At 36.0% G+C, this 12097-nt stretch overlaps 1 long non-coding RNA gene across 1 annotated transcript; it reads left to right on the top strand.

Annotated features, from left to right (window-relative positions):
* Positions 1 to 7474: 7474 nt before the first annotated feature.
* LOC138310500 (uncharacterized) lies at positions 7475 to 12016 on the top strand. Its single transcript, XR_011206440.1, has 3 exons — positions 7475 to 7579; positions 11322 to 11407; positions 11923 to 12016. It is a non-coding gene; the product is annotated as an uncharacterized lncRNA (long non-coding RNA).
* Positions 12017 to 12097: the final 81 nt, after the last annotated feature.

Below are 12097 nucleotides of genomic sequence, written 5' to 3'. Positions count from 1 at the left end.
AACGTAAAATGAATGTGATTACGAATAACGTAAAATGAATGTGATTTCGTATAACGTGAAATTAATGTGAATACAAAAAACGTGAAATTAATGTAATTACGTATAATGTGAAATTAATGTGATTACGTATAAATTAATGTAATTACGTATAATGTGAAATTAATGTGATTACGTATAATGTGAAATTAATGTGATTACGTATAACGTGAAATTAATGTGAAATTAATGTGATTACGTATAACGTGAAATTAATGTGAAATTAATGTGATTACGTATAATGTGAAATTAATGTGATTACGTATAACGTGAAATTAATGTGAAATTAATGTGATTACGTATAACGTGAAATTAATGTGAAATTAATGTGATTACGTATAACGTGAAATTAATGTGAAATTAATGTGATTACGTATAACGTGAAATTAATGTGAAATTAATGTGATTACGTATAACGTGAAATTAATCAGTGTTTCCCTATACTACCCTGGTGTTGTTGAATTTTCTAGGTAGTCTTTATTACGTCACCAAATCACTTAATGAAATTGTTAGATAGATTTATGAAAACGATAATCTTTTTTATGCAGGTCATTCAAATAGCATAATGCATCAAGGTTACCTCAATAACGCTGCGGATATCACGTTTCGTAACGTGCCTTATTTAGCGCGAAACCCCGACGTGTTCGTGACGTCACAATAGAGACATTGACTTTGAAAAAGAATCCCTTAAAAATCACTATGAAATAGAATATAAAACTAATTATAAGCATTGATGTTGCTATTTTTTAATGTAATCGGGTTATAAAAAAATATTGTTTGCAACACGCTGATTCAAACAGTTTGTAAATTTAATTTAACAAGGAGCCGCAAAGCTTGGCATTATCCCCCGCGCCCAGTTGTATTTTTTAAATAAATTTCCATGGTAACAGAAAAAGTATTGAAAATGGAAGGTTCCCATTAGAAAAAGGCACAACTAGAGCACTAGCCTAACATGTACAGAAAGTTTCGTGTAGCCAAATTGAACGGTTTTCGTGTTATAGCCCGGAATAGAAAGGAAACTTTAATAATATGGTATTTTTGAATAAGTTTCCATGGTAACAGAAAAAGTATCGAAAATGAAAGGTTCCCATTAGCAAAAGGCACAACTAGAGCACTAGCCTAACATGTACAGAAAGTTTCGTGTAGCCAAGTTGAACGGTTTTCGAGTTATAGCCCGGAATAGAAAGGAAACTTTAATAATATGGTATTTTTTAATAAGTTTCCATGGTAACAGAAAAAGTATTGAAAATGGAAGGTTCCCATTAGAAAAAGGCACAACTAGAGCACTAGCCTAACATGTACAGAAAGTTTCGTGTAGCCAAGTTGAACGGTTTTCGAGTTATAGCCCGGAATAGAAAGGAAACTTTAATAATATGGTATTTTTGAATAAGTTTCCATGGTAACAGAAAAAGTATCGAAAATGAAAGGTTCCCATTAGCAAAAGGCACAACTAGAGCACTAGCCTAACATGTACAGAAAGTTTCGTGTAGCCAAGTTGAACGGTTTAGGAGTTATAGCCCGGAAACGATACTCGGACGGACGGACGGACGCACGACGCACGGACGCACGGACGGACGGACGCACGGACAGAGCCCAAATCAATATCCCCCGCAAACGCGTTTCGCGGGGGAATTTAAAAATAGTGACATCGATGCTTAAATAAAAAAAGAACAAGTTGATCAGAAAGCTAGATTTATCATAAGCTTTTCTTCCACATTATAGTTTGCGAATGAGCCAGTCTGTCAATGGCAGTCCAAAGCGTGGTCATTTATTCAGATAACGAACTTAAAAAAAAAAAAAAATTCAAAACATAACGAACTTAAAAAAAAAAAAAAATTCAAAACAAAATGTCTTGATGAACGTACTTTTCAGATCTATGAAATCCAACTATGTCATGCCGTAGGTACCATAGATCAGATGTCAGTTATACTTCTTTACTAGTCAACAATAGTTTTAAAATTTCAACAATATTTGAACATAAAGGAATGAAAAGAGGGGCAATAAATGCTAGAAATAATAATTTTTTATTTGTTTTCATACTAAATCCAACTCTCTTATTACCAGTATATATGTTTTGTCATGACAAATAATTATCCTTAAATAAATCAAAGTACTGAAAGTACTGTGGGGTTGGCTAGATGAACTTATTTATTTGAATAAATCCATACATATTAAACACGGTCTTTACATTTTTTTGACTCCATTTTGATGGCTTAATGTAGAAAAATTATATTACTTTTTTTACAAACAAAACAATACTTGTTTAAGTATATAAGGCATCAGCACCAAAAAGCATAGAATTCATACAAACGTCACTGAAGCAATTTTATCTTACCAAAAGAAGAATATCAAAAAGTGCTTTTAAAATCAAACACTTCTGAGCTATTTTGGAAAGTTATGAAATCAATATTTCCCCAATGATTTCCCAATGTAGATCACCTAACGGACAGGTTTTCAAATTATCTTTATTCAAATGCGTATATTGTATACTGATATAAGTGCATTGTATGTAATTTTTAACACTTGTTGGGTTTCGTAGAAAGAAATATTTCATTTTTCAAAACTAATTCCATCTAGCCGATTGGAAATTGATATCAAATTCTTCAAATCAATGTTAGCGAGTAGAATCCTTTGTGATTGGAATATTGTTTGCGCGAAGTAGGGGTTAGGACTGGCTAACGAAGCTGAGGTGTGCTGGTGTAGAAATTTACATTTATTTTTGATAAATATATATCCTACACATTTATATTGCCTTTAGTATCCGTCATTCAACGGTATTCTTTATGTAAATCTAATAGATTAAGTCCTGATAGAATTTTGGACCCCTCAACCTGGGTCGACTCGTACACGCGTGAGAAATTCCTCACGCATGTGACGACATCCTGTAATTTTACATTGGATTTTTATTTTTAGACATAAAATGAGAATAACCCAAAGAGGACCGCTATAGAACAAGGCAATATGAACTATATACAGAAATGATTTAATTTTCATTTTGTTATCGGACTATGCATTCCAGACCTTATGCAGTACAAAGAGGAAGACTATAACAAGAGAACTATGTCTTGCCTCGTAACATTTCATTTATTGCAGGTTTGTGCTAAATTTGTCTCCCGAGTTTTGCCAACGATCCCAAAAAGACCCAAAAGTAACATATTGGCACTTTATATAACCAATAAGTTGGAACATCCCGCGCCACCCGCATTCACAACTCATTTTAATGTAACATGTATGTGTAACGTACGTACCGGGCGGGGGTTGTTACCAAAATATACTCGGGTCCCTTTTATGAATCACTAAATATACTACAGCAGCCAATATATACAGATAAGCTAGGTTATAACAAGGAACACTATTCAATGTTCTATGTACATTACACGTTATAAGCACAATATGACAGAGTATGTAAAACCACTATAAGTAAATGTAAAACCACTATAAGTAAATTACGACCCCCATAACACACATACGGGACAAATGAGACTGATGCTGCAACCCTAGAGTACCGGATAGTACTAACACTACACAACGACCCAAAATATGGTCACTAAAGCTCGGAGCCTGCTGACTGTGAGCTTATCACTAACACTAGCCCGAGATACTCTGGCCCTGACACCAGACTTAGACACTATGACAGATAGTGTCTGGTTTAGGGCCGGAGCGCAGTAGTACTCGAAAACCTGGAATAAGCCGACACCGTTTGGTATCGGGCCAGGTCATCTCCGATTCAGGCTACTTACAAAATATTACCACCGAGAATCGCACTTTCCTTGGTCTTTTCAACAAATGAATAATTTATCTTCTCATAGCCATCCATTTCATCACGAATGCAAGTTCTATTGTGTCAACACAGTAGTTTCTTTTTGGTAGCTTTAAATTTCCATCGTCGTCGTCGCCATTTTCTAGTAGTATGCAAATCACCTTAATCTCGACGGATTGTAATATTCGGGTAGATATAATATTCATTTGTTGAATAGACTACAGTTAGTGGTGCTTCTCGGTGGTCAGTCTGAATTGGAGATGACCTGGCACGATACCAAACGGTGTCGGCTTATTCCATGTTTTCGAGTACTACTGCGCTCTGGCCCTAAACCAGACACTATCTGTCATAATGTCTAAGTCTGGTGTCAGGGCCAGAGTATCTCGGGCTACACTAACACCAGTGTTGACAGCCCTTCTCACGACCTACCTAAGTCTAGCTAGTAGTTGCGAGTAACTCACGACCTATGTGCCTCAACGCACTTACTGGGGTTACAATATGACAGCTATGAATTCGAACCACAATGCTCAGAACACGATAGCTACTTAATGGAAGTCCCTGGCCACGACACCGATCAAGGCAATGCTTATTAAGCAACTTCTGTCTTTCATTGCCGTTAACCAATAGATTGCATAAAAGAGATCTTACCAGACGGACGACCAGTTCCCAGAATCAATTACTCTCAAGAAGTGAAGAGCTTTACGTGCCGTCACGCTATATATAACGTTTCGGGACACGCGTGTCTCACTCAGCGAAGTGAAGAGTTTTACGTGTCGTCACGCTATATCTCGTGTGCCGACTGTATTTATACTCAGCGGTAGGGAAACAACGCCATCTATCGGTAAATAATGAAAAACGAGTCACTCAAAGGCTTTACTGGTACCGTTCTTAATGAAGCACCTGATCGACATTGATCACCGAAAACACACGTACTTGCAAACACATACATTACACATGCGACGCAAAGGTGAGGCCTACTTTCGCCAGATATGTGTCAATGATTGTTTATGGAAATAGAATGTAAATTATGTTAAAGGAAGCACGCCTAATGCGATGCATTGGCTTTCAGGTTATATGTGCCGTATTTTTCATATTGACGAATCAAAAAGAGTTTTTGTTATGTTGTTTATCAAAAATATGTTACCGAAATTCTATAAATACCAATGCTTACGATGTAAAGGTTTCAAATCTTATAACGGACAAGCTATAAATACATATTGGCAATATGAAGTTGTGGTCTACAATTTCATTTTACATCTTTACAGTGTTATTAGTAATTGTGAAATAATTTCTGCAGGTATGTTTATTTAAACATACATTTTGTACATAAAGGATAAAAACACTGGAACGTCTGATGTGGATACATTCTGGGTTATAACAAGCATTATAAATTGAACTTTCTGAAACTTCATTAATTTGTTGTACTTACCTCTCTAGAGGTGGGTTTTGCGTTTGATAACAACAGACCAGAAGTCAGTTTTTGAGCATTAAAGTTTGTCCGTATATGGAACATTATTCTGACATGGAACGTCTTAGTATTTTGTTGTGCCTTTCACATTTAAGACCGACCCGAAACCGACATGGTTTATTATATGGCTATAGGGAGGTTCCCCAACACGTGACTGTTATTTATCATGTTTATCAAGCTCGTGTTAATTAATTTCCGAATTTTGAAAAGACACGAGCTGTAGCGAGTTGACAAATAAATAAAAAGAGTTTAGATAAACATGACAAATAATTGTCACGCGTTGGGGAACTTGCTTATCCCATAACTTTTACTCTGACCGGAGAAATAATTACTAGCATTCTGATTATTTGCTTTTGATTCATGAAACCTGATTACATTTTCCCCCAAATTCATCAACATTTTTAAAAGGAAAAGTTACTGTATAAAAAACTATTAAGTACATTGTTAAATGAAATGTTAAGGATGTATCTCAATTTTGCAGCGTAGGATAATAACCATCCAATATATGTTTAAAGTAAGCTAATTTGAATTATTCGTCATCTATTGGCTATTTAGTGCCAGTTTTTGTCTAAAAAAACAAAAGAGCACAATTTTGAACAATTTTAATATATTTCGTGAATATATGTAGACACTGCAGTTAAATATGCAATGATATATTCTATGGTTTTAAAATGGAAAATGGCAAATAGCAAAATTTTCAAATTTTCATAATAAATGCATAACTAAGACGTTAAATCACTAATATGGTATAATGAAAACGTGAAAATTGGGAATAAATCTATTTTTTACTCAAAAATTTTTAATAAAGGAATAATATGTATACAAGATTTAATGAAAGATATCACTAGTGGAACTTTTTTGACTTTTATTGAATTGTGTGATATTCATGGCAGAATCTTAATTTTCTCGAATATCATGGATTAGTTGTGGGTATTAAAAGTTATCTCAATACATCTCTTATCCCAATTGATTTTCCAACAATACCTTTAAATTTAGAAATTATACTGAAAAAGACACGTAGATCTCAAAATTTCTATAAAACCCTTAATCAAAATGAAACTACCATTACTGGCCAAACTAAGTGGGGGGAATTGTTTGACTATAACCAAGATTTATGGGAAAATATATTATGTTCCTTTTCGAGTCACTAATAATACTAAACTGCAGTGCTTACAATTTAGAATTTCACACCATATTTTGACAGCAAATGCTTATCTTTTTAAAATAGGTTTATCTAATAATCCGCAATGTATGTTCTGCCATGCAGAAAGGGAGACAATTGCCCATCTCTTGTGGAAGTGTACTGAAGTACAGAATTTTTTAACTGATTTTGAAAAACTACTTGATATTCTTTTGATACCTTTTGCCATCAATAAAGAAACAATGATTTTTGGAATATTCAACCATATTGGAATATATAACAGAATTGATAATGGAATTTTACTCTTTTTTGAACACTACATTTATAAAACTAGATGCTTACAGAAATCACTTAATGTTATGAGATTAGTCAATTCCATTAAAGATTACTATACGGTGCAGAAATATATAGCATTTGGAAAAGGTGAGTTTTATTTAGAGAATTTCAATAATGAATGGCAAAAATGGATAAAACTTGTAAATCTTGTCTAAACCTTGACTCTTTAACACTGTTCATTTTATGTGCTACTTAATGTGTATATATGTTTAACTATGTTATCTTTTCCCTTTTTGCACATGGTATTGAATATTATTATTCATATCTTGCAATAAAATAGCAATTTACTATATATAAAATCAGTTATAGAAGTTGAAAGTGCATTCTGTCCTTCTGCTCCCCTCCTTCTGCCCAGCCTTCTCCTTCTCTCATCTGTCTTTCCTAATCTTTCTTTTATAAAAAAATAGGCAATGCTTTTATTAAAAAAATTAAGAATGAATGTGTGGATGAATGTTTATGACACTTTCTGTATTGTATATGTTTATTACAATGTCATAGTATTGCTATGAAATGTTTTTTTGAAAATAAAAGAAATATAAAAAAAAAGAAGATTTTAACCATAGCAACTGTAGCTTTTATGATACACACCCATCATACATATTATATCGAGGTTGTACTCAACCATCAATTCACTAAATAATAGGTTTTACAATTTGACGGATTTGGGGGTCATAAGGGCCACAAACCATACAAGTACTTTAAACGTTTAAAATTGATGTTAGTTTTAGTGCGGCTTTCATCCGTACAAGGACGGACATTTCATCTTATACAATTTCCGCGATACAGATAACATTAATGCTCATCACTTCATCTGACTTATCAAGCTGAATCGATGAGAGTGAGTATATTTGTGAAATTATTTGATTCTTTCTTTTATTCGTTCTTGAATTTAAAACAAAGAAAATACTTTTGGTCTCGCAATAGCATAGTTTGCATTGATTTTTTTTTTTATTAGAAATGTTAATCATTAATAGAATGCACACATTCAAGGATGTTTATATGTTTCTACCGACCTTACTGAAATTACAATGTATTATTGTATAGTCCACGTTTGATACGCTTAATAGTATGGCTGATTTAAGATGTCATACATAATGGTAACTGGTCAAAGAGAAGCAAGTTTCGAAGTTAGAACTTCCGTCTTACAACCCCACCTCCATCCCACAACTCTATCCAACACCCCATCCCAAAACTCTATCCCACACTCCCATTCCACACCCACACCTCCATCCCACAACCCATCATACACCCATCTAACACCCCTATCCCATATCCCCATTGCACACCTCCATCACACATCCAGACCTCCATCCCACACCTCCATCCCACAACCCATCCTACACCCATTCAACACCCCTATCCCACATCCCCATTGCACACCTCCATCCCACATCCAGACCTCCATCCCACACCTCCATCCTACAACCCACCTTAAATATTCATATTCATCCCACACCTCTATCACACATCCCTATTCTATACACCAATCCCACACTCCATCCTACACCTTAATCCCATAACCCAACCTCCATCCCACAACCAACCTTAAATATCCATCCCATACTCCCATTCCACGCCCCATCCCACATCTCCATCCTACATTCCAACCTCCATTCCACAACCCACCTTAAATATTCATATTCATCCAACACCTCTATCACACATCCCTATTCTATACACCAATCCCACACTTCATCCTACACCTCCAGCCCACCACCCACCTTAAACATTCATTCCACATCTCTATCACACATGCTTATTTTATACACCAATCCCACACTCCATCCCACACATCCATCCAATAACCCAACCTCCATCCTACATCCCTCCTTAAATATCCATCCCATACTCCCATTCCATACCCCATCTCACACCTCCATCCAACACCCCAACCTCCATTCCACAACCCACCTTAAATATCCATCCCTTACACCCTTCAACACCCCATCCCACACCTCCATCCCACAACCCCACCTCCATCCCATAACCCACCATAAATATCCATCCCAAATCCTCATGCTACACCCCATCTTCATCCCACACCCCAACCGCCATCCCACAACCAACCTTAAATATCAATCCCATACTCCCATTCCAAACTCCATCCCACACCTCCGTCCCCCACCCCAATCTCCATTCCACAACCCACCTTAAATATCCATCACACATCCTCATTTCACACCCCACCTCCATCCCACACCTCAATCCCACACCCCCTCTATCCAACAAACCACATTAAATATCCCTTCGATACTTTCATTCCGCACCCCATCCCACACCTCCATCCTACACCCCAACCTCAATTCCATAACCCACCTTAAATAACCTTCCCACATCCTCATTTCACACCCCACCTCCATCCCACATCTTCATCCCACACCCCCATCTCCAACCAACAACCCATCTTAAATATCCATCTCGCATTCTCATCACACATATCACTTCCATCCCACACCTCCAATCACACCCCCATCTCCTACCCACAACCCACCTTAAATATCCATCCAATATCCTCATAACACATACCACCTCCATCCCACACTTCCATCACACACCTTCATCCCACACTTCCATCACACACCTTCATCCCATACCCCAACCTCCAACCCACAACCCACTTTAAATATCCATCCCACATCCTCATTTCACACCCCACCTCCATCCCACAACTCCATCCCACATCTCCATCCCACACCCCCACCTCCAACCCACAACCCACCTTAAATATTCATCCCACATCCCAACCTCCATCCCACAATCCACCTTAAATATCCATCCTTCATCCTTATCACACACCCCCACCACCATCCCACATCCCCGCCTCCATCAAGCAACCCACCTTAAATATCCATCCCACATTCTCATCACACACCCCACCTCCATCCCACATCCCCACCTCCATTCCACATCTTTATTTACAATTGCGCCAATGATAAAGCATCGGAGTATGACAATGGGCAAGTAAAGGGCATAACACATACCATCTCCATAACAGTTTTGAACAATCAACACTTTAAAGCTGTTTTCGCTCTGATGTCGTTTAATCTTGACTCTTGCTTCTGTAGTACAGCCATCTAAAAGGTCTCTTCGATTTCTTTCCCGTCGAAATATCTAATGATCATCGGAATCGGAATTCCACCTATCGTCACATATTTTCGTTGATGTTTACCCGATAAAAATACTGATTCAATAATTGTTTAATATTGTTTCGGTAAATATTAGTTAGTATAAACTGTGAATATTTCAAAATGATTTATATTCTTGTTTTTCACAGTGCAAAAAGTTTAACAAAGTTTTTGACAGAGTAAAATAGAAACCTACAACTTGATTCATTGATTATTCTTTGGATATTTTTAATTACGTATTTGCAGTTTTTATCATATTTTTTTTTTGGAAATTACAGAGGAAGAAAAGAATCATTCCCCACCTAGAGAATAGGACAGCGAAATCTCTACCCTCGGAGGAGATTCACGACAATCTAACCCTCGGCAAGCCTCGGGTTAAACAGTTGTAAATCTCTCCTCAGGTAGAGATTTCTCTATCCTACCCTCAAGGTAGGGAAATATCATATCAATCTTAAAGTCCCAATATCCGTATCAGTCTTACTTTTTCATGATTTAGAAGAATTAGGAAAAAAATCATGCAGAGATAGGACTTAATCGAATTCAAGATGAGTGATAATGATTCCAAAACTTTTGATAAAAATCAAATAGATATTGAACATCGCTAGGTGGGTCCCATTTAGTCAAACAAGCCGAAGTGAGCCGACATTGCAACGTCGTTGCCGAGAACATTATGTGACTTCCGTAACTACGTAACGTATGTCCGAACTCTTCCGAAAACGGGTAATGAACTTTCCTACTTCCGTTCGGCAATAATCATAACTTCTATAGCGACCACTTTAAAATGAAGGCATGCTTACATGTATCGACTTTCAACAACTGCTGTACCAACGTTCTTAAGAAATCATGATAAATAGTCTTTGATATAACTTAATTTCAACTACATCTACAAATACTAACAATATCGGGGTCGAATCTAACTTGAATTTTTGTTAATAGTTACGTATAGTGTGATTTTAAACATTGGGGTGTAAGACAGCTCACACGCGCTTGACAATAATTAGACTTCATCAATATATGTGGCGTTGCCGCAGCGTGCATCATCGATGTCGTCATCAATTTTGACGCAAAACAACGTTCCCATGATAATGGCGAGATGAGAAAAAGCTGGAAAGCAGCGGAAATTTAATATTTTCTACTACATATGGGAGAAAAAGAATCAAACATGGATATGTCAAGTGGATATCTCAACCCTCGCGAAAGATTTTTGGCGTCAACACCCGGCAATCTTTCACTCGGGTTGAGATATCCATGTCCACTTGACAGACACATGTAAGATTCTATCAATCTTTTCCCTAGCAACAGAGGGATAAACCTGTCAAATATGGGAGAAATATAGAGCTAGCTTTTTATGCAGGTTGAAATTATATGTGAGTTTGATAATTAGAGACATGAGTATTGTTGGTATATTTTACATCCTGAATGTATTTACTTATATATCCTATTATGTTTGTGCAGGTTAATAAGGAAGTTATTTTGGCTATATAAAAGTTTCATTGAAACAGTCATTATATGAGTCGACACCAACAATGGCGAACGATCTAGTAAGTGGTTTGTACACTCAAATTATGATGACCTTTTAAGATGTTAATATGATTATTATACACATGCGTCCGTCATGAAATGTTAATGTTTAATTTTAATTTATATAATAAAGGAAAATAAATGTCCTTATTGATATTAGGGATAGATACAATTTTCATATTTGATGAGAAGAACCCGAATTATATATATGTTTTTGTTGCATTAATAAATCATAGCAAAAATATAGAAACTACATGTTTAATCAAATGGATTATTATTTGTATTTTATCTAAGTATGTAATTTTCACCAAAAGTTCACTTAATCATAGTTTCGAGAACATGTCGCCTATGATTAGCTTGCTAAATGATTTATTAACAAATCAGTTCATATTGTCATGGTTGTCAAGCTTAATTGGTTATCCAATTATATTCATTATTATCCGATAACCATAGTCTCATTTCAAATGTTCTTTAAAAATAATGGAGTCGTCTTCTTTGACAAACTGTATATTGTATTTGTCATTCGCTCATCAAGATCAATAAGGAGCTTGAAAGGGCTGCTAAGAAGGGAGATCGGGAGACTGTAGAAAGCATATTGGGAAAAGGTGCAGATTCTACATGTAATAAGGTAGGGCATTTGTTTATCAAAGCTGACAATCTAAGCTTTAAAACTTTCGAGAGAATAAAAAAACAACAACACTTTTTCAGAT

The sequence above is a fragment of the Argopecten irradians genome, chromosome 1 (genome assembly GCF_041381155.1).
Source record: "Argopecten irradians isolate NY chromosome 1, Ai_NY, whole genome shotgun sequence".
Classification (NCBI taxonomy): domain Eukaryota; kingdom Metazoa; phylum Mollusca; class Bivalvia; order Pectinida; family Pectinidae; genus Argopecten; species Argopecten irradians.
This window is presented reverse-complemented; position numbering and strand designations above follow the sequence as displayed.